The sequence below is a fragment of the Agelaius tricolor genome, unplaced genomic scaffold, assembly GCF_023055355.1.
Source record: "Agelaius tricolor isolate 1412-34295 unplaced genomic scaffold, bAgeTri1.0.p SCAF_9, whole genome shotgun sequence".
NCBI lineage: Eukaryota > Metazoa > Chordata > Aves > Passeriformes > Icteridae > Agelaius > Agelaius tricolor.
This window is the reverse complement of record NW_027269269.1, coordinates 7,052,588-7,079,843: the sequence shown is the minus strand read 5'-3', so window position 1 is coordinate 7,079,843 and position 27,256 is coordinate 7,052,588. Positions and strand designations below refer to the sequence as shown.

Below are 27,256 nucleotides of genomic sequence, written 5' to 3'. Positions count from 1 at the left end.
CAGATGTTGGATTTTTTTTGTACCCAATTAAATAAGAAAGCAATAATATGTATTCTCAGAGTGCTGTCTAAATAATGCTCCTAGATGTACCTGGACTTACAAGCAAATTTCTGAGTTGTTCTTTCTCTGTTACTTAGTTATAAATTACAAAAAGCAAAAAAGGGAAGAGAAATTGCAACTGTCTGAAAGCAGGTTAGTGAAATGAAGGGCCTTCTGTTATTTTCCAGCAAAATATCTAATGCAAGTCAATTGTGGCCATTTTATAGAGGAATCAAATAAAAATAGATGTGAAAAACAGCTCTATAAAATAACAAATGGCATGGAAATATCGTACTAGTCCTCCTGTTTCCTGTTTTCCTTCCCATACATGCAGCAGAGTGGAAGGCTGACACTCAGTTAGAATCTACAGATTTCTTGGTAACAGAGCTTCATCCAATTTGTATTTGTGGGATAGCAGAAGGTAGAGTAGGGAAGGAGCATCAGGTGGTTCATCACACTGGTTTATAGGTTTTGCATTTGCTTGTTAGATGTCTAGATGTTTTGAGCACTGTCCAAGGGTGGATATCACTGAGGTCATGGATTGTCACCTCTTGCTCCATGACAGCACTCAAGCACAAAACTGCCAGACTGAAATGGACACTGAAAACTAAATTAAATCAGACAAACTTTATCTCTTTGTAAATACAGCTCGCCATAGCCTCTGTCACGAAAAACAACCCCATTAATATTTCCATTCCAGGACTGCACAAAGACCAGGGCAGTACTGATCTAAAATACCCACAGATCTTACCCTGAGGATCTTACAGTCAACACAGGCACAACACACAAACCTTGTGCACCTAAGCAGTGTTAGGCACCATAATGCCTTGTATCTGTGTTTTCTATTCCACACAATATCAGAAAATGAAAAGGCCTCCTCCAGTCACCATTTCTTTCATCATGTAGCCATTTGCTTGCTGTCACATTATTCACTTATCATTTAATCCTCCTTCCATCCATAATCCTAGCAAGCAAAATAGAAAAACCTCCATCAGGGAATCCAGAGGTGTCTGTAATAATGATGTGATTTAAGTGTCCAGTGGTCTGAAAGCTCCTGCTGAGGTGACAGGTAATCCTACATGGTATTTCCATGTCTGGGGGACATTTTAGGAAGCACTTCTTTTAAACAGTTGTTTTTACATAAAGTTTAAATAATATTTTTTTACATAATGCTGTCATTGTAAACTCTATGACAACATGGGAATTGAGCCTATCCTGTCCCTATTGCCCTCTGCCTTCTCTGCTAGAAACCTAACATTCAGCTTCTGATATCAGCCAGGGAACTCAGCAAGTGAAAATAATAAATGCAAGTCATTAAAATTGTCAAATTTTCTGATTTATTTTCCTGCACACCTACTAATATTTACATTCATAAGCCTTGCTTTCTCAGCCTCACTCTGGGACATTCATCTCAGTGGGAAAGCTAGTCAGCAAACTACATGAGCTGATTTAATGCTCCATGGCTAAGTGTTCTTTTTCTACTTTTGAAACATGGCTCCCTGGGAAATAGGATGCTTTCTTCATGCATGCAGGCTCATGCTTTCAAAAGGGCACATGCAAAATTATTTGGACTCTGAAGTACAAGTTGCCAAATATGAAATACATGGTACAGCGTTTCTAAATTCTCTTCCTATTTTGTTCCCCTGTGCCGGAGAGTTTTCTGTTTGTAGAGTTTCACTCTTGTGCAAAATAAAAGTATCTCATATTGCCTCTTCCATCACTTCCTCACTTGCCTCTTCCATCTCCAGGTGAAAACAAGGTGTTTTCAGCTCAGGAGGATAGAGAGAGTGTGACCACAGACGCTGGCTGAGCCAGCCTAGCCTGGGCTTGAGCTGCATGTCAGCAAGGCAAGGCACCTGGCTTGGAGGTGTGTTTCTCCTGTTAACCTGCTGTGAGACTAGAAGAAAATCAATGCATCCCCCTGTGCTCCCACTTCGCCTCTGTCAATTTGAGGTGTTAAACTCTTTGATGCGATCACTGTCTGTGTTAATATATTGTGCCAACTTTCCCCGGGTGGACTTTTCTCAGGAAACACTGACTGTGTAAATAATATACTAAATAGGCACTCTGGAGTCCTCTGCTCTGCTTCTGGGTAACCTCAGGCAAATTATCAATCCTGATTTCTTATGTGGCCTTTCAGTGCAGCAGGAACAATGCTATTGACCACCCTGTAAGACACTTGGAGACTTATGTGTGAAAAGCAATAAAAGACACACCATCCTGTAAAATGCCTAACTAATAATAACCAAGTGAGCTGCCTCCTGCTTCAAAAAGGTTGTTTCCAGAGCATTTTGAGAAATTTCTGCAAAGATATTCTCTGGACAAAACTGATTAGCTTCCTAAAACTGTCAAAGGTTCAGTGATATTTCAGCTTTATCCCCTAAATTATCACATGTTCTGTTTAACAGGAATTGTTGATGTTTCCTATCACTTCGTTCATGTTACATTAGTGATTTTGTCATCCTGGTCCCTCTTGATGACTGATGGATGTTTTAGAAAATGGCCTGCCAGTCTCTTCAAGTTGCCAAATCAGGGAACAGGACAGCAGAAAAAAAACTGCCCCAGATTTCCTGGGGCAAAACACTAAGGTCTTGTAAAGAACAACAGTAGAGAAGAGTTAAGAGTGCATCACTCTTATCAGCTTTTGCAAAGCCCTTTCCTTTCCAAAGAAGTTTCAGATATGATTCAGACACCTTCTAGCAGACTTCAGTCTGCAACTGTGATCCAGCATGACCTCCATCTCTTTTCTTTGATTTCTCATGCTTCTTATATTCTTCTTTTTTATCTAAAAATACAGCTGATGTTACAGGGTATCAGGTTTGCCTGAAGCTTGCCATAGTAAGTCACACTTCTGGGCACCTCCCCAAAGCTGGACAGCTTTACACCTGGACCATAAGCCTACAGGCAAGCAGGATGGCATCATCCATCTTCCTTGTAAGCAGGGAAAAACAGGAACATTCCTGTCATCACTTTTATTTCATTACGGCTACATTTCATTGCCTTCCTGTCTCTTTAATTATATTCTCACTGAATAAAATGAGACTAATTCTACCATTTTCAGAGGCCATTCTCCTGATTTACAGTGGTGCAAGAGAATGCTTTGAAAAGAGCAATAATATATATCATATTCTACAGTCTTATGTTGCAGTGAAATGACAGCGCAGCCTAAGTAGCTCTGGGATGAAAAACAAAAACCCTATCACTGAAAGAAAGGGAGAGAATGGTTCCTGATTCCAGGGAGCTCTTTCAGTGTCTCTCCCCAAAGACCCAGCTCAGAAATACTGACAGATTCTAAAGCTGCTTGTTGGGAACATGGAGAGTCTCCAACTGAGCAGTGCACACCAGCTCCTTCATTAGGTACACAATATCCAACCCTCTGCACAACCTCTGCATACTCTGGATGCAAGCCACCCTAGGACCAAAAAGCTTATGAATCAAATGCCAAATCCACTGCCTAATCTTTAAGGAAAAGCACAGGGAAAAGTTTCACTGGTTGCACTGAGGTACGACACTACTCCATACAAAGATGCGTGTTTCGGAATAGTGATTGAGAGAAGGTGTACACATCTCCTCAAAAAGATTAAGGAAATACAGGATGGTATCCCTGAGAAATAACTGGGGGATTAAAAAGGATTTTCCTTCTAATTGGCCAGACCTTTTCTGCAGCCTCTGTAATACACAAATTTCAATGGAGCTGTTCCTTTGATTTTGATCAGTGCATAAACCCTCCCAAACTGTGATTATAGTCTTCTTTTTTTTTCAGTTTTATTAACTGGGATTAGGTTAGAAACTTACAGTGCTAGGCCACGTTTTCATACACAGTTGCACATCCATGCTTGATTTTATACAATGGACAAGTTCAGTAAGAGAAACAAAGCTGCTTCTTTATCAGGCTCATAGTTATTTAGAGGATGGAAAGACTGGGGCAAAATCAGCTTGAACCTGAACACCATCACCATCATAATTTCCAGGTACAAAGAGTTTAGGGTGACTTTCAGAAAGGAGATCCACCTGCTAACCTAAATTTTAAAACAACTGGACTTCTCTGAATATCCTATAGGATACATGGCAGTGACTCAGGAACATTTACAGCAAGGTATTTCATAACATTTGAGGAGTTAGAAGCTATGAGGATTTTGTGAACACTGGACAAAACCGTACAGTTACAACAGTTCACTTGCAGAAAGAAATGCAATGACTTTCTTGCTATGTTTCCATGACATGTCTAGAAGGGCTGAAAGTATGACAGACAACACTGGAATTAAAAAAAAAAAGTCTTAAATTGGAAAAATGGGCTAAAGCTAGAATTCAAAATAAGGGCAATAAATATATTTAGATAGAAATAATCAAATGAAAAAAGCACAGGCAGGCTAACTTTTCCTAAGAAGATGGCCAGAGTGCAGAGTAGAACAAATGAATATAAGCCAACCTGGCATGCTGTGATTTAGAAAGAAAACGCTATACAGGACTACATAAACAAAAAATACAGCTTGCAAAACACCGGAAGTAATCCTTATACTGTGACCACCAATTTTCAGACCCCAGAAGGGCAAATCTGTCCCTTTTAAAGTATAACAAAAAGGTGGATCGATTCGAGAGCCTGGTGAAAAGCAATGAAGGCAATGGAAGGTCTAAAAAGTATGACCTACAAAAAAAATTTGAAAACATTTGATGGTTTGCCCCAGAGAAGAAAAATCTGAGTGTGGGCATATGGAAAAAATACTTTGTGCCAATGTAAAGAGGTCAAACACAAATCCTGTGGCAAAAGCTTTGAAGCCAAGGCCCTGGTGATCCTGGTGGACACCAAATTGAACACGGTCCATCAAAGACTAGAAGTACTCTGGGCTCTGGAAGGAGGAGTGCTGCAGCTGGTGGAGGGAAGTCATCCTTCCCTTCTGCTCAGAACTGGTGAGGCCACACCTGGAGTCCTGTGTCCAGTTCTGGGATCCACAGTACAGGAGACACATGGACATGCTGGACAGCATCCAGAAAAGGTCAACAAAGATGATAGGAACCTGGGACATTCTTCCCTATGAAGAAAGGCTGAGAGAGCTGGTACTGTTTAACCTGGAGATGAGAAGGCTCAGGATGATCTTATCCATGTACATAAGTACCTGAAGGGATCGGGGATGACAGAGCAAGACTCTTTCCAGTGATGCCCAGGACCAGAGGCCATAGAGATAAACTAGCCAAAAGAGGCTCCCTCTAACAGCAGAGAACACTTGTTTTATACACCAAGCAGTGTTACAGGTTGCCTGCAGAGATTGTGGAGTTTCTAACCTTGAAGATACTCAAAAGCCACATGGATGTGGTCCTGGGAAACTGACTCTAGGTGACTCTGCTTGAGCAGAGGGTTGAACCAGATGACCTCCAGAGGTTCCTTCCAACCTTGGTCTATGAAATGAAGAAAAAGTAAAAGGCTCAAATTGGAAAAAAAACAGTTTAATATGGGATGTTCTTGTATTCATAGGGAGAGTGAGAAAGGAAACATCATTGGTGAGGAGTTGGACTATGGTGAAGAGTTGGATTGTGCATTTGATTTGTGAGACCTGTCAAAGGCAATCAATCTGTCTTGAAAGCAGAGGAATGAACCAGTGACTTAACAGAAATTTAGGTGGAAACAGGAAGGGGAGACATAGTAGGGTATCATTTTGTATTCAAACAAAAACTACACAAGTTAATTCTGGGATAATTAATGTAGTGTCAGTGTGGAATTCATTGCTTCAGTCAGTTTATGACTCTTTCAACAGGCAACAACAGAAACAGGTGCCTCTGGAATAAAAGTTGTATGATCTACATGAGACATCAAAGTCATGGTCAAATGAGTCATGCCCCATGTGTAGACACATTTTCTTTACATTTCTCTGCTGTGAAGGGAGCACAAGGCTTGGACATACATGCCTGTACTGGTTAAGTCTACCTCCTATCAGAATAAACTTAATTCATAGGAGCGAATGTCGTGCTGTGCATTGAAAGATACCTAAATGCCAATATGTTAAGCACATTAAGGGAAATACAAGTTCTCTATTGGTCTAACAAATTTCTATTTTAAATGCTCCAAAACTCAATTCAATAAAATGAAGACTTGTTAAGCCTGTAAAATTAGTTCTGCAGTGTGGCTGGCTGACCACCAGATAGGCAAAGCATGACTTTGACCCTTAAGATAGAAAAAGAAACAGCCATTAAAACCTCTCCAATACTCCTGCTCTGCTTGTAGAGTGGGGTAAGTCAAAGCCACAGCCAGCAGAACTAGCTGTGGAGAAAGATTCATGAAAATAAGAAAAAAAATTTATTCTAATGAAACCCTGATTTGCTATTTTTCTGTAGACAAAAATAACAAAATACTGTCTTCCATTACACCCCTGTTTTATTTAAAAAGCAACCTAAGAGAAATACATATCATCTCCATAGAAATGAAAAATAACTTTTCAGTCGATGCCTGATACAATTGAATAAACTAGATAAGGTTTGCTCAGCACAACTCAGGATGTGCTTGGCTTCTTGTGAAATTGCAACTCTCAGCATTTGCTTACAAGTTTGTATTTCCAGCTCACTGCATTGTCAAAAGAATATTATTCCACACAGCAGCAAAGTGACTGTTAAAAATTTCTCGCTATTTATAGCAAACCCTGGAGTGTTTCATAACATGCAACAGCCTTCAGAGCAAAGTGACCAAATGTAAGATTTTCTGTAAGTCACAGATACCTCACAAACCCAGACTGGCAGCAAAATATTGTACCTTTAGGAAATCCAAAATTTTGGTGGGAATACATTCATTTTCTATAATGTAAAAGAGAGAGAAAGTGATAATGAGAGAAACATTCATATCTTTCAGTTGTAAACTTGGACCTCTAAAATAATTTCTTGGTATGAAAAGAGTAAGTGTGGCAGATTAAAAGCAAACAAGTTAGGGTTAGATAGGATCTGCTCCACAAGAAGCATAGGTATGCATGACATATCAAAAGCATGGAGCCACCTGTAAGGACATGTGAAAGGGGAAAAGGAGAAAAGGTAAAGGAGATGACTCTATCCTTAACACATTAGTCTGCCAAACCAACTAGATAAACAAAAGGCAACAGTGGATTCCACCTGAAACAGGCCAAAACTATTTACAGTTTATCTTTTCCTGCTTCAAGACACAGAAATTGCTTTTAAGAGGGTACTCCTGACTGCTACATGGATAAGTGCAAGATAAATCTAGCCCTGTGGAATAAAAACAATGGGAAAAGAATTCTGTCAAAGGAACATCTATCTTCACAAGACAGCAAAGAGTCAGAATTCAACCCTATGTGCTCCTTGGTCACCTTCCCTTACAGATGCTCTCAAGCAGAGGAGTGGGTGAACTCAACAGGGCAGACAGGCAGAACATGGCATGGGCAACACCACAAGAAGAAACTCACCAGTGTTCCTAAGAGAATTTCAAAATCCCTTTGAACATCAACACACCGAGAACAGATTGATTTTTTTTCCATGAATAAATAACTTCATATACTTAAACACAACCTGTGTGAGTCCCAAAGGTACCATTGGCCTGACAGTCCCTGTCCAGCTTCCCAGGACACCCCTGGCCCTGCTCAGGGCCCTGCACCCCACATCAGCCCCCTGGGCTGTCAGTCCTGCCTCAGCCATGCCCTCACAGCCCTGCCCTGCCCTCCCTGGCCATGGGCCCATCCAAGGGCCCGAGTTCCAGCCCAATATCAGTCTTTCCCCATCGCCAACCCCAGGGAGGTCCCAGTGCTGGTGCTGGGCTGCCCCCACATTCCCAGTCTGGGTCCCTGGGACACATCCTGGCTGCCAGGTGCTGCCCCTTCACCCTGCAGACTCCCACAGCTCCTGGCACTCAGGGGGCCCTGGCCCCTGCAGTACCCTGAGAGCATCCAGAAAACATTTTACCTGAAACACCTATCAACCAATTAGCATCTGGACAGTGGTCTTGGCCATATGGTTTAGTTTTAGGTAGTCCTGTGACAAGAGGGAGTAGGACTTGAGGAACCTTATGGGTCCCTTTCAACTCAAGATATTCTATGATTTTGTGGTTTTCATTTTACTGCAAAATCTATTTCATTCCCTAAGATTGTTTTCAGGTTGCACACACCTTGATTAGCATGCTAGAGTTTTACATTTCAACAATACATGTCTCTCTATTAAAAGCCAGTATACTCTGTGCAGATATTCAGCTGCCCATCTTACTCCAACAACTCAGAGTTAAAAATATGCAGTATCAGTGTTTAAAAAGTCTGCTTTGGTCAGGAGCAGAGGAGTGGAAACAATTTTCAGAGACATGCTCATTTGTTTAGAATTACAGAATCCTAGAATAGCTTAGGCCGGAAGGGGCAGTAAAGATGATCAAGTTCCAACCCCCACCCCCATCAAAGGCAGGGACATCTTCCTCTAGACCATCTTATTCAGGGCCCCTTCCAGCCTGGCCTTGGGGAATTCCAGGGCCAGGGCATCCACAGCCACTCTGGGCAACAAACTCAAGATCTGTGAACTGTGAAAGTGGTGGTAGCAATAACATGCTCCAAGCCACACACTTGCATTAATTTCATATTTCAAGCAAAGCAAAATGCATTTTTGTACTTATGATCCCACCACAGTTTAATTACAACAGATCAATCAAAGTAGAAGGGAAATTTCCCATATTTAATATTCTCTATGAAAGATATTAATTTCCAATTAATTTTTGTTAAACATCTGGTTATAAAAATAGATAAATGTTATATATATTTACATAATCAAATATCTAACTATCTCATGCCTGGGAAAACCTTTATAACTGACAAATATTATCTGTCAGCTTGTTAAAGACAGATATTTTTTATTTATTTCTATCAATGTCAACCAAGCAAAATTATGGAGGAATGTGTCAGTACACTGAAGGGAGCGTGGATGTTGCCATTTTCCACAGTGTTGTTACTTTCTGAATTAGTTCTTACTGTCTTCGGCCCAAGATTTGTGCGGGTGCACGAATCAGTCTTTCACTTAATCCTTCCCCTAGTACTCTTCACCTCCTTTCAAGAGCTTCTCCTCTGAACAAGATCTGTCCCAGCTGCCTGAGATGTCCTACTAGCAGGAAGTACTCTTACTTATGTGATATTTCTTGCTAAGTGCTTTTTTTTCTCAGATTCAGGCTCACTTGTTTCTTTGTGGAAATTGGTTCTTCGCAAAAAGCAGTGAAATGGTTAAATAAGTGCATATGTTTATTCATGAAAACAGTAGGCAAGGAGCAGCAGAAGCAGCATTCCCCTTTGATCTGTGAGAACAGATATATATATAGCAACCATTAGGAGATATCACATTTCACCACCAACCTAGGTATTTTAAAATTCCTGTGATTAAAAGATCTCTTAGCCCATGCTCTAGCTAGCCTGCAGAATTTTTCAACTTTAGGACTTACAGAATCTGACTCTTTCCCTAATTCATCTTAAGTACATAAATCTGCTCAAAATTCCTGCCAGCACCACACCAAGGAAGCTGATGAGAATTGGAGTCCTCTGTTGGTATTTTTACTTTGCTTTGATTTTTATTACCCCATAGATCAAGTACTTTTGCAGCTTTGATAAAAGACTCTATCATTAGAATTTGATATTGGGATTAATCAATTCTGCTCTCCTGGTGCAGTATAAATTTTCAGAACATGAGGAGAAGAAATTTCTTCTTTTCCCAGTCCAATAATTCTTAAGTTAGTTATAATAAGAAAAACCCATTCTACCTCTCACTGAAGTCATTGTAAATATATCAAGCTGATTTTAGTGAGAACTGCACCAGGCCTTTATATTTTCTCTGTATTTCTTAAAAAGGTTGAATTTCTTTTAGAGTGTTCAACATAATCCACCACATCATTAAGAGACCTTTCATCCATAACCTGCTGTAAGTAGCATATTTGAGAGGTGCCAGTAAAAGACAGTCTCCTTGTGGAGTCTCCTACACGCTGCATTAATGAATTTGGGAAGAATGCATTGGCCTGGTTTAGTAGCCTCAGGTTAAGGGTGTCATTTTCCACAAAGTACTTATTTTACAACATATCAAGAAATGAAAAGCAAATGAAAACATTAAAATGCCTTTGATTTAACTATAAATAGGATATAGTGTGAGAAGGAACAGTCAGATGTAGTGAATATTCACATTTCTGTGCACATTAAAATATCTGTTTAGCTTCAATTTTCTTCACTACATCTATCTGACATTTCCTTGATATGGTAGTGAAATGAAAAAAAAATGTTGAAGGTGATATTTTGAAACCAAAGCACAGTCATTCTCTATTGCCTTGACTTTTCTGCACAAATTGAAGAATGCATTTAAGCAAGTTGCTGCTCCCCATTGCTGCACGGGAGCCACCAAAGCCTGGAGGGGGTGTGGTGGGATGGGGCAAGCGTGAGTGTGGATGGAATTGGGAGACCCAGCCTTTACAGCAAAGGACAACACAAGTGATCAGTCTAAAAATACTGAGAACTGCTGCCTCTGAAGCTCCCCACTCAGCTTGCAGATTCCTGCCCCTGGATACCCCAGGGGAGCTTTGCACAGCTTCTCAGGACTGTCTGTGGCAGGCAGATCACAAACCAGCCAGCCCCAGAAATCGCAGGGCTGCCCCAGCAGTGCTCTGCCTCAGCTGAAGCACCCTGCCAAGGAGCAGAAAATAACACAGCACGATGCTAACACAGCCACCTTGCTGCTGGAACATGGCCACCTCACCCAGGACAGGATGACAGGCTGAGTGGAGCTAATGAAAAGCTGTCCTTACACACATCCACAGGGATCAACTCCAACCAATTCATAACCAATGCAAATACTGACCTGCAGCTAATTTGGAGATGGGAATTCCCTAACGAGCAGAGCATTTGATGAGCCTTCCCATTTTCAGCATTTTGACTCCAACAATTCTTTTGAGTATTAAAGCCTTTAAGCCTAAAATCTGTATCTCAAAAGTCAGTTTTCAGATCTTTGAAAATTTCACATTTCAGATATTTACTCCCTTCGCAAAAGTCAGAAGGAGGGGAAGAGGCCGGGAATTGAAGAGTGGTTTAAGCCCAAGAAGAAGCAGCAGGGAAGGGTTTAAGATTTGGTTATACTTATCATTATCCTACTCTGATTTGATTAGTAATAAATTAAACTAATTTTCCCAAGTCAAGTCTGTTTTGGCCCTGGCAGTAATTGATGAGTGATCTCTCCCTGTCCTTATCTTGACCCACAACTTTCTCTCCCCTGTGCAGCTGAGGAGGGGGCCCTGCCTAAAGTCTCCGGTGAAAATGGTCTTATGAGAAGAGCCAAAAAGAAAACATTCTCTTTGTGGAAATTAGTCCACCTTATTCTCTTCGGGTTTTACCTGTAAATCTTCAGCCTTTTCAGCTAAAACTGTGGACTAAGTTTTATTGAGCATCTGTAATACGTGTGTCTTCAGTAGCTGTTCTGCATTTTCATTTATTTGGGTTTACATGGCCTGTCATTGACTCCTGTACTTCATTTACAAGCACAGGCTCTCATAAATGCTCTCTTCCTTCTGCACAAGTCAGGATCTACTTGGATTCAACAAGCAGTAAGAACTGGTGTAATCACACACAGCTGTGTGTTACATGGAAATTATTTTGCACTGATACCAGATATGGCTAGAGTGCTGTAATATTCTATAACACGTAGACTTTTCCTACACATTTACACTGGAAATCCTCTATTCTCTGAATATTAGCAGTTTAATTTTGTAATACTCAAATTAACACAAACACAAAATCAAGGAATCTCTCCCTAGTTTTCATATATAACTTGCAATATTTGGCTAGACATGGTGCCCTCCAGAATGCTTAATTTTTGTAATTGCATTATTTTTCATAAAATTTTAATAAAGTATTAACACTATAGAGAACAATTAAAGGAATATTAAATGTTATTGCATTATCAGGCTGATGATTCTATGAAATAAAACACTGGTTGATGTATTGAGAATACAGAAAATTTGACTTCTCAAGTGTGATCATATGATTTATTTATAAAGTTAAAATAAATTAAACTAATTCTCTCAAATACTATGTTCTTGCATAATATTCCATAATAATAATTTTTTAAAAGACAGTAAGATTTAGCAGTCCTTAATCACACTGCAAGAGTCTTTTGATTTAAATCAATGGCATTATTCACAGATCAGTTGATTCCTTAAAAATAAGTAACTATTCTTATATCTGTCGAGGAAATGAGATAAAATGATGATGATTACCGAGCTTCAGGTAAGAAGAAATGACACAGAAAAGCAGAATATGATCGCCTATTTCTCTGTTAAGAGACAAATTTTCTCACAAGATGAGAAGTATGAGATCTTTTGTTTAAACAAATTTTCCAATTGCTTTCAAAACACATGGCTCTCCAAAAGGGATGCTCTTGAGCTAGAGCAATGAAAAGGCCTAGTCTGAAATCATTTGGAATTAATGGAGAGGCTGTTTTTGACAGCAGCACATTCCAGGACACAGGGTCACAAATAAGTGGAAAATCCCTCCTTTCTCAAATGATCTAAATTGGTTCACCTTTTATTGCAGCACACAAAACATTCTAGGTTATATCTACCAGTACCTACAAGTGAATGTTGCATCAGTGGAAATAAATGGAAAGTCTGGCACAAACAACTCTCTGATGACATTTGTGATTTGTCAGTCATAGCTAAACAGTGTAACTAGCCATTTTCCCCAATTTCTTCCCACACATGTTTGTGAAAGGAAATAACACCCTTTGCTCAACAGGCAAGAAAATAAGATATCGTTTATGAAAAGTCATTATGATGTATTAGTGAGTTGTGAAAAGATGGAAGAATTAAACTTTCTTTCCTTTCTGCTTAGGTTGATGGCCCCTCAGTCAATTGGAAACACCACTGTATTTCATACACAATAACCTAACAGAAGTATGTTAAATGATCACAGATTACCAAGGCATTTCATTGCTTTGAAGCCCCCAGAGTAAAAATCCTGGCCCAGTGAAATAAATGGATAAACAGACAACTTAACTACATAGAGATCTCCACTGCAGCTTTGTCCCATGCTCTGAAATTATATACCATTTAAACATGGATGACCATATATATAAAATATATTCTCTAGTGATTGCAAAGGTTCACAACATTTTAATGCTCATATTTCACAAAAGCAGTTAGTGATTGAAATCAGGAGAAAAATGAAATCAAAGCTCATTCTATAAAAGCTTTCCAGAGATCAACTTCCATATGGTGTCTTGCTCACTTCACATCACCAGATGCCTAAATTCTGCAAAGATCAATCAAATCTCAGAGTTTCATGTGTGTAAATCAACAACATCAGAAAAACTGTCTCTGATTCACACAAAAAAAATTACAACAACATTGCTGTCTCACAGCGCCTTAACATTTAAACTGTTATATCAGGACATTCTCATTATAGAACTTAAAATTTCTGATTTTGTATTAAAATCAGATCACACAGGAAATGAAACATTTTGCATAAGCAAGATTGTTCCAAATATTTTAGTTTCTAACAGAATAAATCTTCCAGAAATAAACCTAACAGTAAAATTAATCAGTGAAACAACCTGCAATTTTTTTCTTCTGGAATGAGACTTCAAACTGGCAATATACCTGAGGAATGTATTTTAAACATTACTGTTTTTCCTAGTTGGTGACAGTTTCATATGCAGAGCTGCTGTAGGCACACAGCATTAAGCTCACTGTAGCAAGCTCTTCAGCCACCCTCAAAAACAATCCCTCCCTAAAGTAAGATTGGGAGATGCATTCTTAATAGCTACAGAAGACACTGACAGTAGCTGGTCAAAAACACCCTAGCAAAATATCTTTTTGTGTCAGGAAATGATAATTCAAGGAAAGAGACATATTTCACAGGTATACATTACTTAAGCCAAACAATAAAACAAAATATGTATTCATGTGGACTCAAATTCAAAACTCCTCAATCCTAAAATGACTAAATAAAGTGATTAAATATAGAAGTAATGGTCTTATTGAAACAGGCACTTTCAATCAAAAAAGGTGGTAAGGTTGGATAACTTGTAGGAATATTTCATACAATAAACAGATGAAGAAATTATATTTTCAGATATATCAATACTATCAGATTTGGGACAAGAAGAACAGAAAAATCTCTGTCCTGGTGCAACCCAGCAGATGTCTAAAAATCCATTTCAGATGAATTGTGGGCATGCCTTTCCACTGAATATTCATTATCAAACTTAGGTGGCATTCTGCTAACAGAGACTGATTCTTTTGCTTAGGCTACGTAATGCCAAAGTGATTTCCCCCTCTTTGTCTTCATTTTGACTTCTGTACACCTCCCCAGGTAACATCAGAGCATATTTTTCTTAGTTAGACCAGCAAACACGACATGCTGTGTTTTCTCACACTGATGCAGCTGTGCCATTACTCTCATTGAACAACCAATTCCACCAACAGCCTGTATTTGGCAAACAGCATCAGCTTCACACATTTCCTGATTAGCCAGGCTCAATTCCTTGCACAGAAGTAATGATTTACCTACGCTTATTCATTCATTAGCCTTGGAATAGAAGGCGTTCTTTTCAAAAGGAAGTTAATAATGTACTTTTTCCTGGCACTGTGATAACACTACAATTACAGCACTAGATTTGCTATGTTAGTCTAATCTATGGTCCTCTGTTCTCCTGTCCTCTGCCTGCTGTTGACCAGCACCAGACAGAATCACCAGGGCTGCTGATGTACTTTGTGCCCAGGAGATATGTTTGCTTTTATGGGGGTTTTTCAAGTGATTTTGGGGGTTTGTTTGGTTTTGCTGTTGTTTTTTTTGCTGGGGTTTTTTTTTTCCCTGAGAGCTATCTTACAGAAGTCTAAGCAGCTGCTGCTTGAGGTGAGGAGGAAGAGATCAGGATTCCAAACTGACCTAGCTAGAAAGCCAAATAGCCCCACATGGGATGCTAACAACAAAGTCACCCTGGGAGCTCAGAGTCAGCAAAAGCAGAACTTCTCTCCTATTTTAGCAGCTTTGCTGTGAGAAGTTCTAGGATTTGTTTCAACACAGCTAATTTTTGGTGTTCTGTAATCTGTTTTTTACTTAGCCACTAATTCCTTTCTCTTTCTTATAAAAACGAACAGAAAACTCTTTGATGGGATGACTGTCATTAGTCTTTGTTCTACAGTGGGAGTAAAAAGTTTTAATGCCTCCAGAGAATCTGGTTTCATCTCGTTGGTTACTGAATTTTCCAGGTGATCTGGGGCCAGTTTCTAAGGATCTTCTCTCTGATCATACTTACTGGTAATCAACTACAATCTGCTATTTGTATCATCTGGAAAAAACATCTTTAAGCTGGAAAGGGAGCCTGCTTTTCTAACACAGGTCAGACATCACACTTATCTCTAGCCTATTTCAATTCATGTTCTCCTTTTTCCGTATCATACAAAATAAATGGTAGCTCTTAAACCTAACAAAGTAAGACTAAGAACTAAGTAAGAGTACAAGGCTATTTATTGTAATCTCTTAAAATTTGATTTTAACATTGATTTTTTTTTTCTCTTCTTTATTTCTTCTCCTTAGTAAATTCTGTCTTTTGTCATTAACTTTGGCTAGTGACTTCAGGAAACATCATGTTCTCATTTTCAGTAGTACAAATGTAAAATAATTCCCACTGCAGTAATCCAGCTTATTCAAAATGTGCAGCAATATAATAAAGCAGTACTTGATTTACAGCTGCTTCCACAAATGGACAGTTTACTGGCATCGAACTTGATGCTTTTTCATTTCTTTATGCAAAAGCCAGAACAAACAGCTTTTTTTCATAGGTTTCAATTTGATTTTCCTAAGTTATTCTTCATGTTAAGTACTCCAATAAATATACATCTATTTGAGAACTCTAACATTTTACAGGTTTCTGCTACTTCTTTCTAATTCCAGCCACAGAACATTAAAAGTCCTTTAATTGGATGTATCAGAAACTAAAACACGCAAGATCTGCTGAATCTATTGTATGTCTAGCCAGAGATTCTGTTTTGATTTACTCTAAATAAGCCCCTTCTGTCTCTAAAAGAATACAAACTTCTAAAAGAAAGGTGGGTATGTGTACTAGAAAAAAAAAAAACAAAAAAACAAAAAAAAAAAAAACCAAAAAAAAAAAAAAAAACCACAGACAAACAAATGGACAAAGAGAGGAAATTACCAAAATTCTCAAAAGCTTCTGCCAACCAAGATTTGAATATATAAGAGAAATAAAATTATGGGATGAAAAATATCTTTCAAATAGCACCCACCATCACACCAGCATGTCTTAGTTCTCATACCCACGTTTTTTAACATTGCCAAACACAACTGAAATGCAACATTACCCACAGTGTTGTCCCTCCAGTGGATTCAGGCTGCCTCAGAGCTATAACTTTTTTTATGATGGATCAGATTGTGATGTAGTGTTACATTATTAAATGTTCATAAAAAGGTATATGAAAACAGACAATAGAAATGAAGTTTGCGTCATCCTTCCTCTTCCTCAACCCCACTCATAAAAGGTGCAAAGACAGCCTTACTGATTTACAAAAAAGAAGAAAAACTTAACAGAACATATTACTATAGTAAATATATTGAGAGTAAATATTTTTGTGTTTCAAATTCTATAAACTACAATGTAATTTGGGGTCAGTAGCATTCATTTTCAGCAGGTATGAGTGTTTTATTCTGTTTTGTATGGAAAGGGAGTAGGTTCTACAAAGGAAAGAGCACATATTGTCTTTAAAAGAAATCAAAGTAAAAAATTATTCAATACAACAGAAGTTTCATCTTCATACAGCCAGGAGTCATTCCTTTCAATCTTGAATGATTCAAAACTATATTTAATTTGTTTTCCTTATCTTGCAGCATAATTCCTCCTTTTCTGGAACCTATGCAACACCAAGTGTAAACAGACACACTACTAAAATGTAGTTTCTGACGCACACATACAACCACATAACAAATCTAAACTTGGCTTGATCATCTTTTCTTGCCGTGTCTTTGCGTCTCTTCCTAAAGCAGCCTCAGTAATCACTGACATCACGTGGAATAATTACGGACATTGAATCAAAACAAAAGGCAGCAGATTGCAATAATTTTAGATGGTAATGAATCTAACATTAGATTATCAGAACCCTAATGAGAACCAAGGTGGTTTGAAATGGCATGCTCGAGTCAGAATTTAATTTTGTATTCCTTTTGTAAAAATGAATAATTTAAACTTCCTGAATGTGTTATAATCTCTAAATGACATAATGTAATGGCTCATGCCTCACAAAGAACATATCAGACAGGACATACATACTAATTTATGTTGCATGAATTCTTGTAACACATACACAGGTGAAAAATAGATAGTTAAAATATATATACACATATATAAATCTGCCAAAATATAAAGGAAGTACCGAACACATAAATCAATGACCCCTTTAGCTATTTTTTATATCAGAACTTATAAGAATAAAATTATCTTTTTTCCCTCTTTTATTGCTTGAACATATTCCAGATTTCTAAGCACAATCTAAGCATGGTCCCTGCTGGTTTGGAAAAACTGCAGCAAAAATAAATATGTCAAAGGCCATAAAAAAATCCATGCCAAAGAAATCTTGGCTCTAAAATATAATAACTGAGATTGCCTAAGAACTCCCAGATTATCAAAACAACCACTCAAAACTGTTCTTCCACAAAGTTAAACAATATAAGTCTCCTTCTAAGATTTTGTATTAAGGCTCTCCCATCTGTTTGGAAAAGACCCTCTCCTTCCTGTTTTCTAATAGCTACATTAGAGAACATTTTTTATCTCAAGTATAACTTTTTCAAGCTAAAAGCCAATTCTCAATGAAGCTATGAGCATGTGAGTTTTGTCAGATTTTGTTTCTATCTTCACAGTCTTCTCTTTCATTAACTTTGAATTGACTAAGATTCAAATTATGTGTTTTCTGATATTCTATCCATAGCACCTTGTGGGTGCTATAAATAATAAGCAGCACCTTGTGCACTTCCTGCGTTAGGATCCAACCCTTCAAACAGTTACAATTCTGTCAGCAACTTCTAGGAAAGTTGAACTACACAAAATGAGCAATGGATAATGATACATGTCACTTTGTTGCTATTTTAAAATCTCAGGATGAAAGATTAAAAGCCCCAGCCAAATAAAAACTCTCTTTTTTTTTTTGCAAGATACTGTACATTCATATCAGTTACACCCTATGATATATTCCATCTGTTTCCATACTGAAAAAGAAATCAATACTGGGAAAGTCTTATTGACAGCACCAATTATATAGTACATTGACTCACTAACAAGAAGCATGAATCCAACTGAGATAAATCCTTTTCTTACTTATACTGATCTCTACAAAAATAAGCCCCTTGAATCAATGTAGTTAGACCAGATTTCACTGTGACTGAAAGCAGAAGTCTTTGCTGTCTTGGATGAGTGAAAGAGGATTTTGCAGGAGAAGAGAAACAATCATGAAGCAAATTCCAACTTTCTTCTTACTGAAGAAGTCTCCCTGACTTCCACAGAAATAGGATCAAGCCAGCGTTTAAGCTTGATCAAATTGCTCATTTTTTTAATCTAGCAATTATTGTCATGTTGTCGAGGAAAAAAGCCAGCTATTAAAAGATTATAAATGTTTGAAGGATAATTATAAAATACAATCTCTGGAGCCATATAAAAGAACTAGTTATATCTTCTTAAAATAAGTCTCTTAAAAAAAAAAAAAAAAAGACTAATGAAGAAAAAGAACTGCTAAAATAAAAACAAAGCCTTTTCTGTAGGATGCTAATATTTTTTCATATTTTTTCCTCTTGACCAAATTCTGCAGGTAAATTTGTACTTGGCAGATATAATAAAGCAAAAATAAGAAATTATATCATTACTGTAAGCCAACCATGTCCAATTTCACACTAGTTGTCATCCAGCAACATGTGCCTCTTAAATTAAAGAAATGAAGTTAGTGTGGCATACTCTCTAGCATGCCCTTTTGTCATAGGACAGTGATGAAGCTGTCTATTCCATTAGTCAAGAGGTTTGAAAATCCAGAGACTTGTAGTCTCTCTAGATTTAAAAATCCAGGCACTTGCAGTTCAAACTGAATAGCCAAATTAAGGAGCTAAAATGCATGACTACATGTACATTAAAGTGTACATTCTGATTTTATTGCAACCTCCCTTAGTTATTTTGTTGTTATTGATTTACAGAACTAAACCAGGAGACTGTTTTTCATCAAAACACATTTTCCCTCCTTTCTTCAAAATGTGCAGCTTGAGAAGTGAGCTACACAAAGTCGTTATTTCTGTTATCTCAATTATTACTTCTGGCTAGTCAGAAGGAACCAAGAAAAAGCTCCAAAAAGAAAGGATTTAGACAACTTAAACAGCCCTGCAGCAGCCTTTCTGCCCAAGTGCTAAACAGTGCAAGGCCTCACATCACAGTGTGGGGCATGCAGATTCCTGGAGCATCTCCCTGCTGGCCCTAAACCAGCTGTAGGTGTCTGTGCCCATGCTCAGAGGTGGCCCAGCAGAGTCTGCAGCAGCCAGATCACTGCTTGGTTCTCTTTGCAGACCAGGTCTGTGATTTCAGTCCTCTCCAGCAGCTAAGAGCAGGTCAGGGCTGGCAGAGCTCACTTTGCTATCTCCTGGCATGTGCTGCCTGCCCACTCCCATGAGAGACTTGCTGGCACTGCTCCCATGCCAGCCAGGGAAACCTTCCATGGGTCTGGGATACACCACAACACAGGGAGGTTTGGGCCAGTGCATGGGTTAGGCAGTGGTACTCTGCTTCTGAATTCACTAATGAACCAGTTAGCATGATCCTGGGTGTGAGGTAAATAGAACAAACTGAATAAATGTGCCTCTTCCTAGCTGACACATCTAATTCTTCACGTGATTCAGTCTGTGACGACTCCCAGGCATGTCACTATTTTTCTCCTTTTAGTCCCACCTAATTTTAAAATTAATTTCCTCAGAGCTAATCAGGACAATTCATCAAACTGGACTGCTAAAAAGGAAAATTAAAAACTTTGGGTAACTCTGCTTTTATGGTACATTTAACAAATGTTTTCCAGTTTTCTCCTCCAGAAGAAATCTGATATTTCTACAGAAAACAATAACCTCTGCTACTCATATGAAGCCTAAATGGCTTTGTAATGGCATTATTGCAAAAATGTATTTTTTAAAATGTCACCATCATTAGGATTTGCTCTGAAAGTGAAGTTATGCTGCAAATTAGTGTCTAATTCCAGTTGCTCTTCACAGAAAACAAAACATGCTGGGCGGACAGTTTCCAAACATGCAGCAGTATTTGATTCTGTCATTAAGAACTAAGATTGACTAGGAATTTAAGCTTATCATTTGCTACTCACAACAAAAATTGCATTATCTTTTCTGCAGGAAATAATTTAAACTTGTTCTGATCTGTCCAGTTGAGGAAAGAGTCAATACACCTCCTTTCTGTCCCAAATACATCTTTTGACAGGAACTAGCATTATTTGTGGTCAAACCCTTGAAATCTGGTGTATTTTTGGCAGTTTATCTCTTTTCAAAGAACTATTTCAAGCATATTCCAACATTCAAGAATGCACTTAAATTGTTAAATCTAACTGGGCTACTGATGGTAGCAGTACTTTACTAAAATCAATACTAGATTGAGAGAAAGCCAACTGAAGTCAATGAATGGATCTTCTTCTCTTAGAAAGCACGTTTAAAGATCCAGCATGTTTTAAAAATTTCTAAAAAGCTCAACATTTTATCAAACAATCACAGAATCATTAAGTTTGGAATAGACCTCCAAGATCATGAAGTCCATTGGTTGAATTAGGGCACAAATGTCCTATTTCAATTAGAATTTCAATTAGAAAGACAAATACATAGTCTAATTTTAAAGGAATAGTAATGTTATTATATCAAAACATAGACTTATCATGGAATAAATACTTTCTTAAAATACTAAACTGCTGACAACCAGACAAAAAAAAAGATGTAACAAAAGACACAGATGAAATTCAGAATCTTGCACTACAACTGTGCTGCTGTGCAGAAGTAAGACTTTATAAACTTACAACTTAGAAAATGTGGAACAAGCTAACAGAAAAGAATTTTCTTTAAAAAAAACCCAAACCACAAAAAAACCAAAACAACACAAATGAAAACCAGCTACCGTCCACTGATAGTGAATGGAAAAGGACATTTCTATAGTCATGAATATGACAAATCCCTGCTAACTACTCATTCAAATGCACGGTGAGCCATCATCATCATGAGGTATTATTTTATGATACAATCATGTATCTTAGCACTTCACAGTGGAGCATCACTGCTTTTGGCATTGCTAATTGTATGAATTTGGGGGTTACACGCAAATAACAATTTCTACATTGAATAAGCATAGTGCAACAAAGCATAAAATGTATGTATTAAATTTACTGGCTGACACATTTGCATTAATAGCATTTGACATGTTCTGTGGTATTGCTCTTGGCTTCCTACTGCTGCTCCAAAAGGGCACAGGTCTCCCACACTTCCACCAGCCCTACGAGACCTTCTTATGTGCTGTAGGGCATCTCAGGCACACAATTAATTCAGAGTAGAAAACTGAATTGAGCCCCAGGTATCTGTTTTCCTGTGCACTGCCTGGGGAGATGTGTGTGTCTCAATAAGGTAACTGAAAAGCCTGTATGTCTAGCAGACAGACAGACTGTCTAGAACAGTAATAGAACAATGGTAAATCTGAGATTTAAGATTTTTCCAATTTGTAGATACTCCAACGAGTTGTTTTCAGGATTCAAAACTATCTACTCAAAGGTCTTCTTTAAAGATCAGGGTTCATTTGAACTAACTAGCTGCAACTTTCCCCTTGGAGGCTGCACAGAAAAGAATGAATAGTTTATGTAGGTCATAGCACAATAATTATGATTGAAACACTTAATTGTTTCAGTAAATTTGTAGATTCAGATGCTGTTTATCTGCTATAGTGTTTTAATTTTGATCAAGATCTCACTTCAGAAGCAAAGCCTGGCAGAGCAGGCTTAGAGAGCAGACTTTTCTCTAGGAGTTTCCCTTCTGAACTCCACATTCCAAAGGGCAGCCAGCTCACAGAACCAGATGAGAGCCCATCCACAGTAAAACCCACAGAAATACAAATGATGTCAGTGCTGAGTAGTCAACAGTTGCTGTTTTGCCCTCCAGGTCTGTTCCTAGCACTCAACAATGCTTGCTAGTGTAGATACAGTCAGCTGTCATGACTATGTTTATATCAGATAAAATTCTTGAATAATTTTGGGAGCTAATTGCATGTAGGCTAATCTGTCTAACATGCCCTTTCTGACATGCAGTTCAGGCCTCTTGCATTGTGCCAGTTCAAATTTATGCCAACTTGCTAGCATATGTATGTAAAGCTAAACTTGGAAAGCAGCTATGAAATTGTCATGACCCCAATTCCTCCTTGCCTAGAAACTCAAGCAGTCATCTTGCAAATAGTAAATGAATGCAGCACACTCCTGACAGACTGAATGTCACTCTACACAGGTTTTAATGTCCATGAACCCAAGATCGGCCACAGCAGAGGATCAGGCCCTGAGTCATTTCTGTTTCTCAAATAGCCACACTGCCAGTTGCCACTAGCAGGTGCTGCTTATCTATCACAAGTATGTAACTGCTTCAGAAAACATTTCATTTCTGTGATCCTGGATTTCTATTTGTTTTACTACGTAAGACTACACATAGGATTTTCAAAGTGCTCTGGAGTCATAGTAACTATCAGTCTGGTCTTTATTCTAAACAGCTACTGAAAATGCTGTTGCATTGCCATTGCACTTAAAGTTTGGTCTTACCTCAGGTATCAATTTGTCACACCCATGTCACGTGGTTGCAAATAATAAACTGAGTTGGAATTATGTCCTCAAGGCCAGCTAGCTCTGCAATTCCTGAATCACAATAAAATCCATTATAAAACCAGTATTCAATATTTAATATGTCAGCCCTTTAGCAAGGCATTGAGACACAGAAAAGTATTTTTCCAGCCCACATACAGGTATACTTTGCAGTAAACATAAGTATCTAAGTTTCTTTAAAATTATTTCTAGAACAGAATTTACATTATTGACAGTCCGTCATCAGTTTCATATGCTTTTTTGGCATAGTTATGAAGTCTCAGACTTAAACCAAGACAGTGTCACCATGCATTTCACTAAAGCAAAGTGAATATAAAATGTTCATGGCATTTTGCATACACTTTTCTATCCCTTTCATTAGCTTGCTTCAGAGGTCATTACAGATCTGCCACTTGATTTTGCAGAGTTCCTGTGGGAGACAATCCCATCACACAGTTAATTTTCCTAAATGTATGAATTGCCATTTTTGAGCACATGCTGCACGTCAGTTCCACCTGCTGCAGCCCTACAGGAGACCCAGGCAAGCTTAGACATGATAAGGCTTCTTGCCACCATCATACCAACAGCAAGGTAGGTCCAGATGGTAGGCAGCTTTCCAAATCACTCAGGAGAGTTTCTTTACCCTCTCACACTTCTATTTGTGGAAGAAGCAATGAATTTACAGGTCTACCACACCAACACATGGTATAAAACATTTAAAACTCTTCACTAAGGGGACTAAGGACATTTTCATGGAGGTAAGATGACACCTTTATCATAATTCTCCTCATACGTAGGATGTTAAGAAGCTCTGATTAAGGAGGAATAGTTTGAGAAAGATGTCAGAATAGCTGGTACTAGAAAAAAATGGGTTTAATCACCACATAGTCACAGCCACCAGCCTGGGAAGGTACTGAGTAAGGGGGTCTATGAGCTCTTATGACACCAGTGTTCAGCTGAGTTCAAGAAGACATTGCATTGTTCTCTTCCTGTTTTCCTAGCAGCTCAGTCAGCTAAAAAGCTTCATGCCTGACTATGTGAACTGTAGGCAAGTAGAACATTTGCTCAGTCCTAACCAGTTTTTTCATCACGAAATTACTGAAATAGAACTATTTCACACCTTGATACGCATACAAGAAGGCATTTAGGATGATTTTTCCAAAGTATTTCATTCTGAAGAATGGAATCCTATTGAAAGGAACACTCAGCAAAAGGTGAGAGCATGTACAACACTTAGAAAGCTCATGGCAAAGGCTTTCATAAGAAGATAGAAAGGACATACATCCATTGGGTTAGCTGGTATTCTGTCATTTCAGAGGCAGGGTAAGGGAAGGAATGGGAAACACAGAGTGACCAGTTTTTCAGAGGAGGTATGTTAAGATGATGATATTTAAAGAAATTGCATTTGGTTTTTCCTCAATTATCTAAAAACCACCAAAAAACTCCCACAGTGATACTGGAATGGCAAAACTTAAGAGTTAACAACAGCAGCCAGAAAGGCTGGAGGGGATCTGTAATAAAGACATTAAAGGTACTGAGCTTTAAGTTTAATGATCCTGTCGTAATGAATGAGAAAGGCGACATTCAATGAAAGAAGAAAGAGAGTTAAAAGCAGGATAGGGAATATTCTTTTTAATTAACACTGAAAAAATAACCTTGTTCAGCTATTGGAAAGATTCGTCCAAGCAAAGGATTTTGTAACCACTAGAAGTACATTTAGTACTTTGCATGGATAATAAAACATCCCAAGTTAATCCATAAAAGACTGCCTTCACACCTCACACTAGACAGAAAGTCAGAAAAAATTCCCCACCAAATAAGTTAGTGTGCATTCCTCCTTTTAACTGCCTCCAGTTATATCCTGCCAGGCACTGAGAGAGACAACATCCTGGGTTAAATCAGCCAGTCATGGTACAGACAAATGATTCAGAAATACACGTCTTGCTGTTCTTCATACCATTATATTCTCCTGAAAAATGGTAATGCAAGCTGAAAATACAAATGTCTGGTAATCTTTATGTCTCAGTAACTCAGACATCTTCAGGCATCTTCCTGGTAGAAGAGATTTAAGGCAATTTTGACATTAACCTCACTGGAAGGGGAGGAATCCCAGGAACCTCATAGTGGTTCAAGACTGCCAGGAATATAGATCTCACAACTACAGAGACTTGTGTGATAGCTGCATAATTCAAAGGGGCCCAAAGGACCCAACTCAAACCCCATAACATTACTTGGCATCAGACAACAGACTTATTGTCCCTGGGTCTTGGGCATTTCCTAAAATCCACAATCCCACAAGTAAAAAGCAATAGAGATGGAGTCATCATCACCTCTTGCCTCTGTTTATTTGCCTTCTTTTCTCTACAGTATCATCTTCTAACCCATGTTTCCTATCCCAGAGAGACACAAAGCTCAGAGCACTGACAAAGCCACCCTTGGCTCAGGCATGGGGCTCACTGAGTATCTTCAGAGAATTCAGGCATCTCAGTGAATACGTTACATACATGACACATGCATACCTATGACGTTTTGTGGCTGCTGAGGGTTCTTTTAAGAGGTAGAGTGTGGGGGTTGAGTGAAGAATTTTTAGTATAAATGTTCACAAGTAATCAAGTTGCCAACACATAATGACCTGGGTCCTTACACTGTGGGGAAAGTGTTTTTCTTGTCAACCTAACTCAAGCAGATGGCAAAGGCCATTTTATTAATTACACCTGTAATGAACTGTTGACTGTCATGAGCTAAAACCAACTAATCTTTTCAAATGCATTACCCTTCACATGCTGAGAAGGTTAAAAAACAGTGACTAAAAGCTGCTCTATCTGCATCATAAGCAACATTATGAGCCTGTTTTACTACTAAAGGTGACAAACATTTCCCATTAACAGATCGCATTTTCCATTGCTCATAAATTTGTCATATTTGAACCATTCAGGCTGAAATTTTCCATTTCCAGCATCTCCCTCAGGTTGTCATGACATTAGAGAATTTGCACCAAAATGGTTTGCACCATTAAAAAAAAACCCCACCAAACAAACAGAAAGTCCTCATGGTTAAAGCAAATGAATCCTAATGCAGTAGGAAATAACAACCCTTCCATTGGTGATTTCCAGTACTTTTGCACATAATAGCATGAATTTGGAACTTACCATCTGTATCAGGCATGTGGTTATGCCATTGTGTCAGCTCATCCAAATTAACAGATGCAGAGACCCTTTAAAAACAGGTTTATCAGACAGCTGGTAGCACATTTCATCAGATATATGGCCTGTGTTGCTATTGTCTGGACAGACAATTCCAGACCACAGATACTATGTGCACTGCTGGGTGAAAACACAGGAACTGAGTGTGAAGAGATGGCTCAGAACATACTACAATTACCCACCCTTCTGGAACAAAACAAAACAAAACAAAACAAAACAAAACAAAAAAACAACAAAAACAAAAAAAGAAAATATAAAACACATAGATATATTGATATAGATCGAGAGAGACGGAAAGAGAGCTAGATGAAGATGCAGTAAGGACCTATGTGACTTTCAAGCTTTTAACTCCAATTTGCAAAGAAGATAGGTTAATAGACTTTGTTTACAGCAAAGATCCTGCTGAAAATACCAAATCAATGACAATCTTTCAGAATTTTGAAAACTCTGCAGTATTTCTGGAGAAGATTTCCCCTATGCTCACTTCTGAATCATGGAAATAATAAAAAATATCAGGCTTCCACTGATTGCATAAATAAAGACTATCTTGCCAGAATATTTTGCTTTAAAAATAACAATTGAAAAGAAAATTTAAAATCTCAAATTGGGTTAAATACAGCAAAGGTGAACTTTTCCATGCAAGAAACCAAAGTATCCTGTAATAATTCCCAGGGCTACAGCATATTTGTATTTAACAAGCTATAGGCAGAGAAAACTGGCATGTTGGTGGAGGAATATTCACAAAATGCATACAAAGTCACAGAAACTAGATTTGGAACCAAGTCAGGTATAGGAATGGCTACAGTAAAAATACACCATGAAGAAAGCATCTGTAATCTACTATAACCTGTGCTGCAGGGCATGCTTTACTTCACAATAATTCTAAGGTATCACACTCAGCAAAAGCTGTCCAAGCTCCTTTACATCTCCCAAAGGGGGTACAGGTGAACTGTTAGGTTGGCTTGGTGCATGCCCCGTAAACAATACTGGTGCCCTTGTGGAAACGTTCCCATGAAGCTGATCCTGAACATCGTGCAGCTGATCCATGCACCTCTTTACTGTGGTCTCTAAAGTAACATAAATATGCATGAGTGTAACATTCACAAAAACGAAGCCATTCACAGAAATTGTAATAAAGCCTTTGAAGCACTTTAAAAGTCAAGGGCAT

General features: G+C 38.3%; 1 protein-coding gene across 3 annotated transcripts in view; it reads right to left on the bottom strand.

Annotated features, from left to right (window-relative positions):
- GUCY1A2 (guanylate cyclase 1 soluble subunit alpha 2) overlaps positions 1-27,256 on the bottom strand; it is a 221,038-nt gene that overhangs the window by 145,653 nt on the left and 48,129 nt on the right. The window lies entirely within an intron of this gene.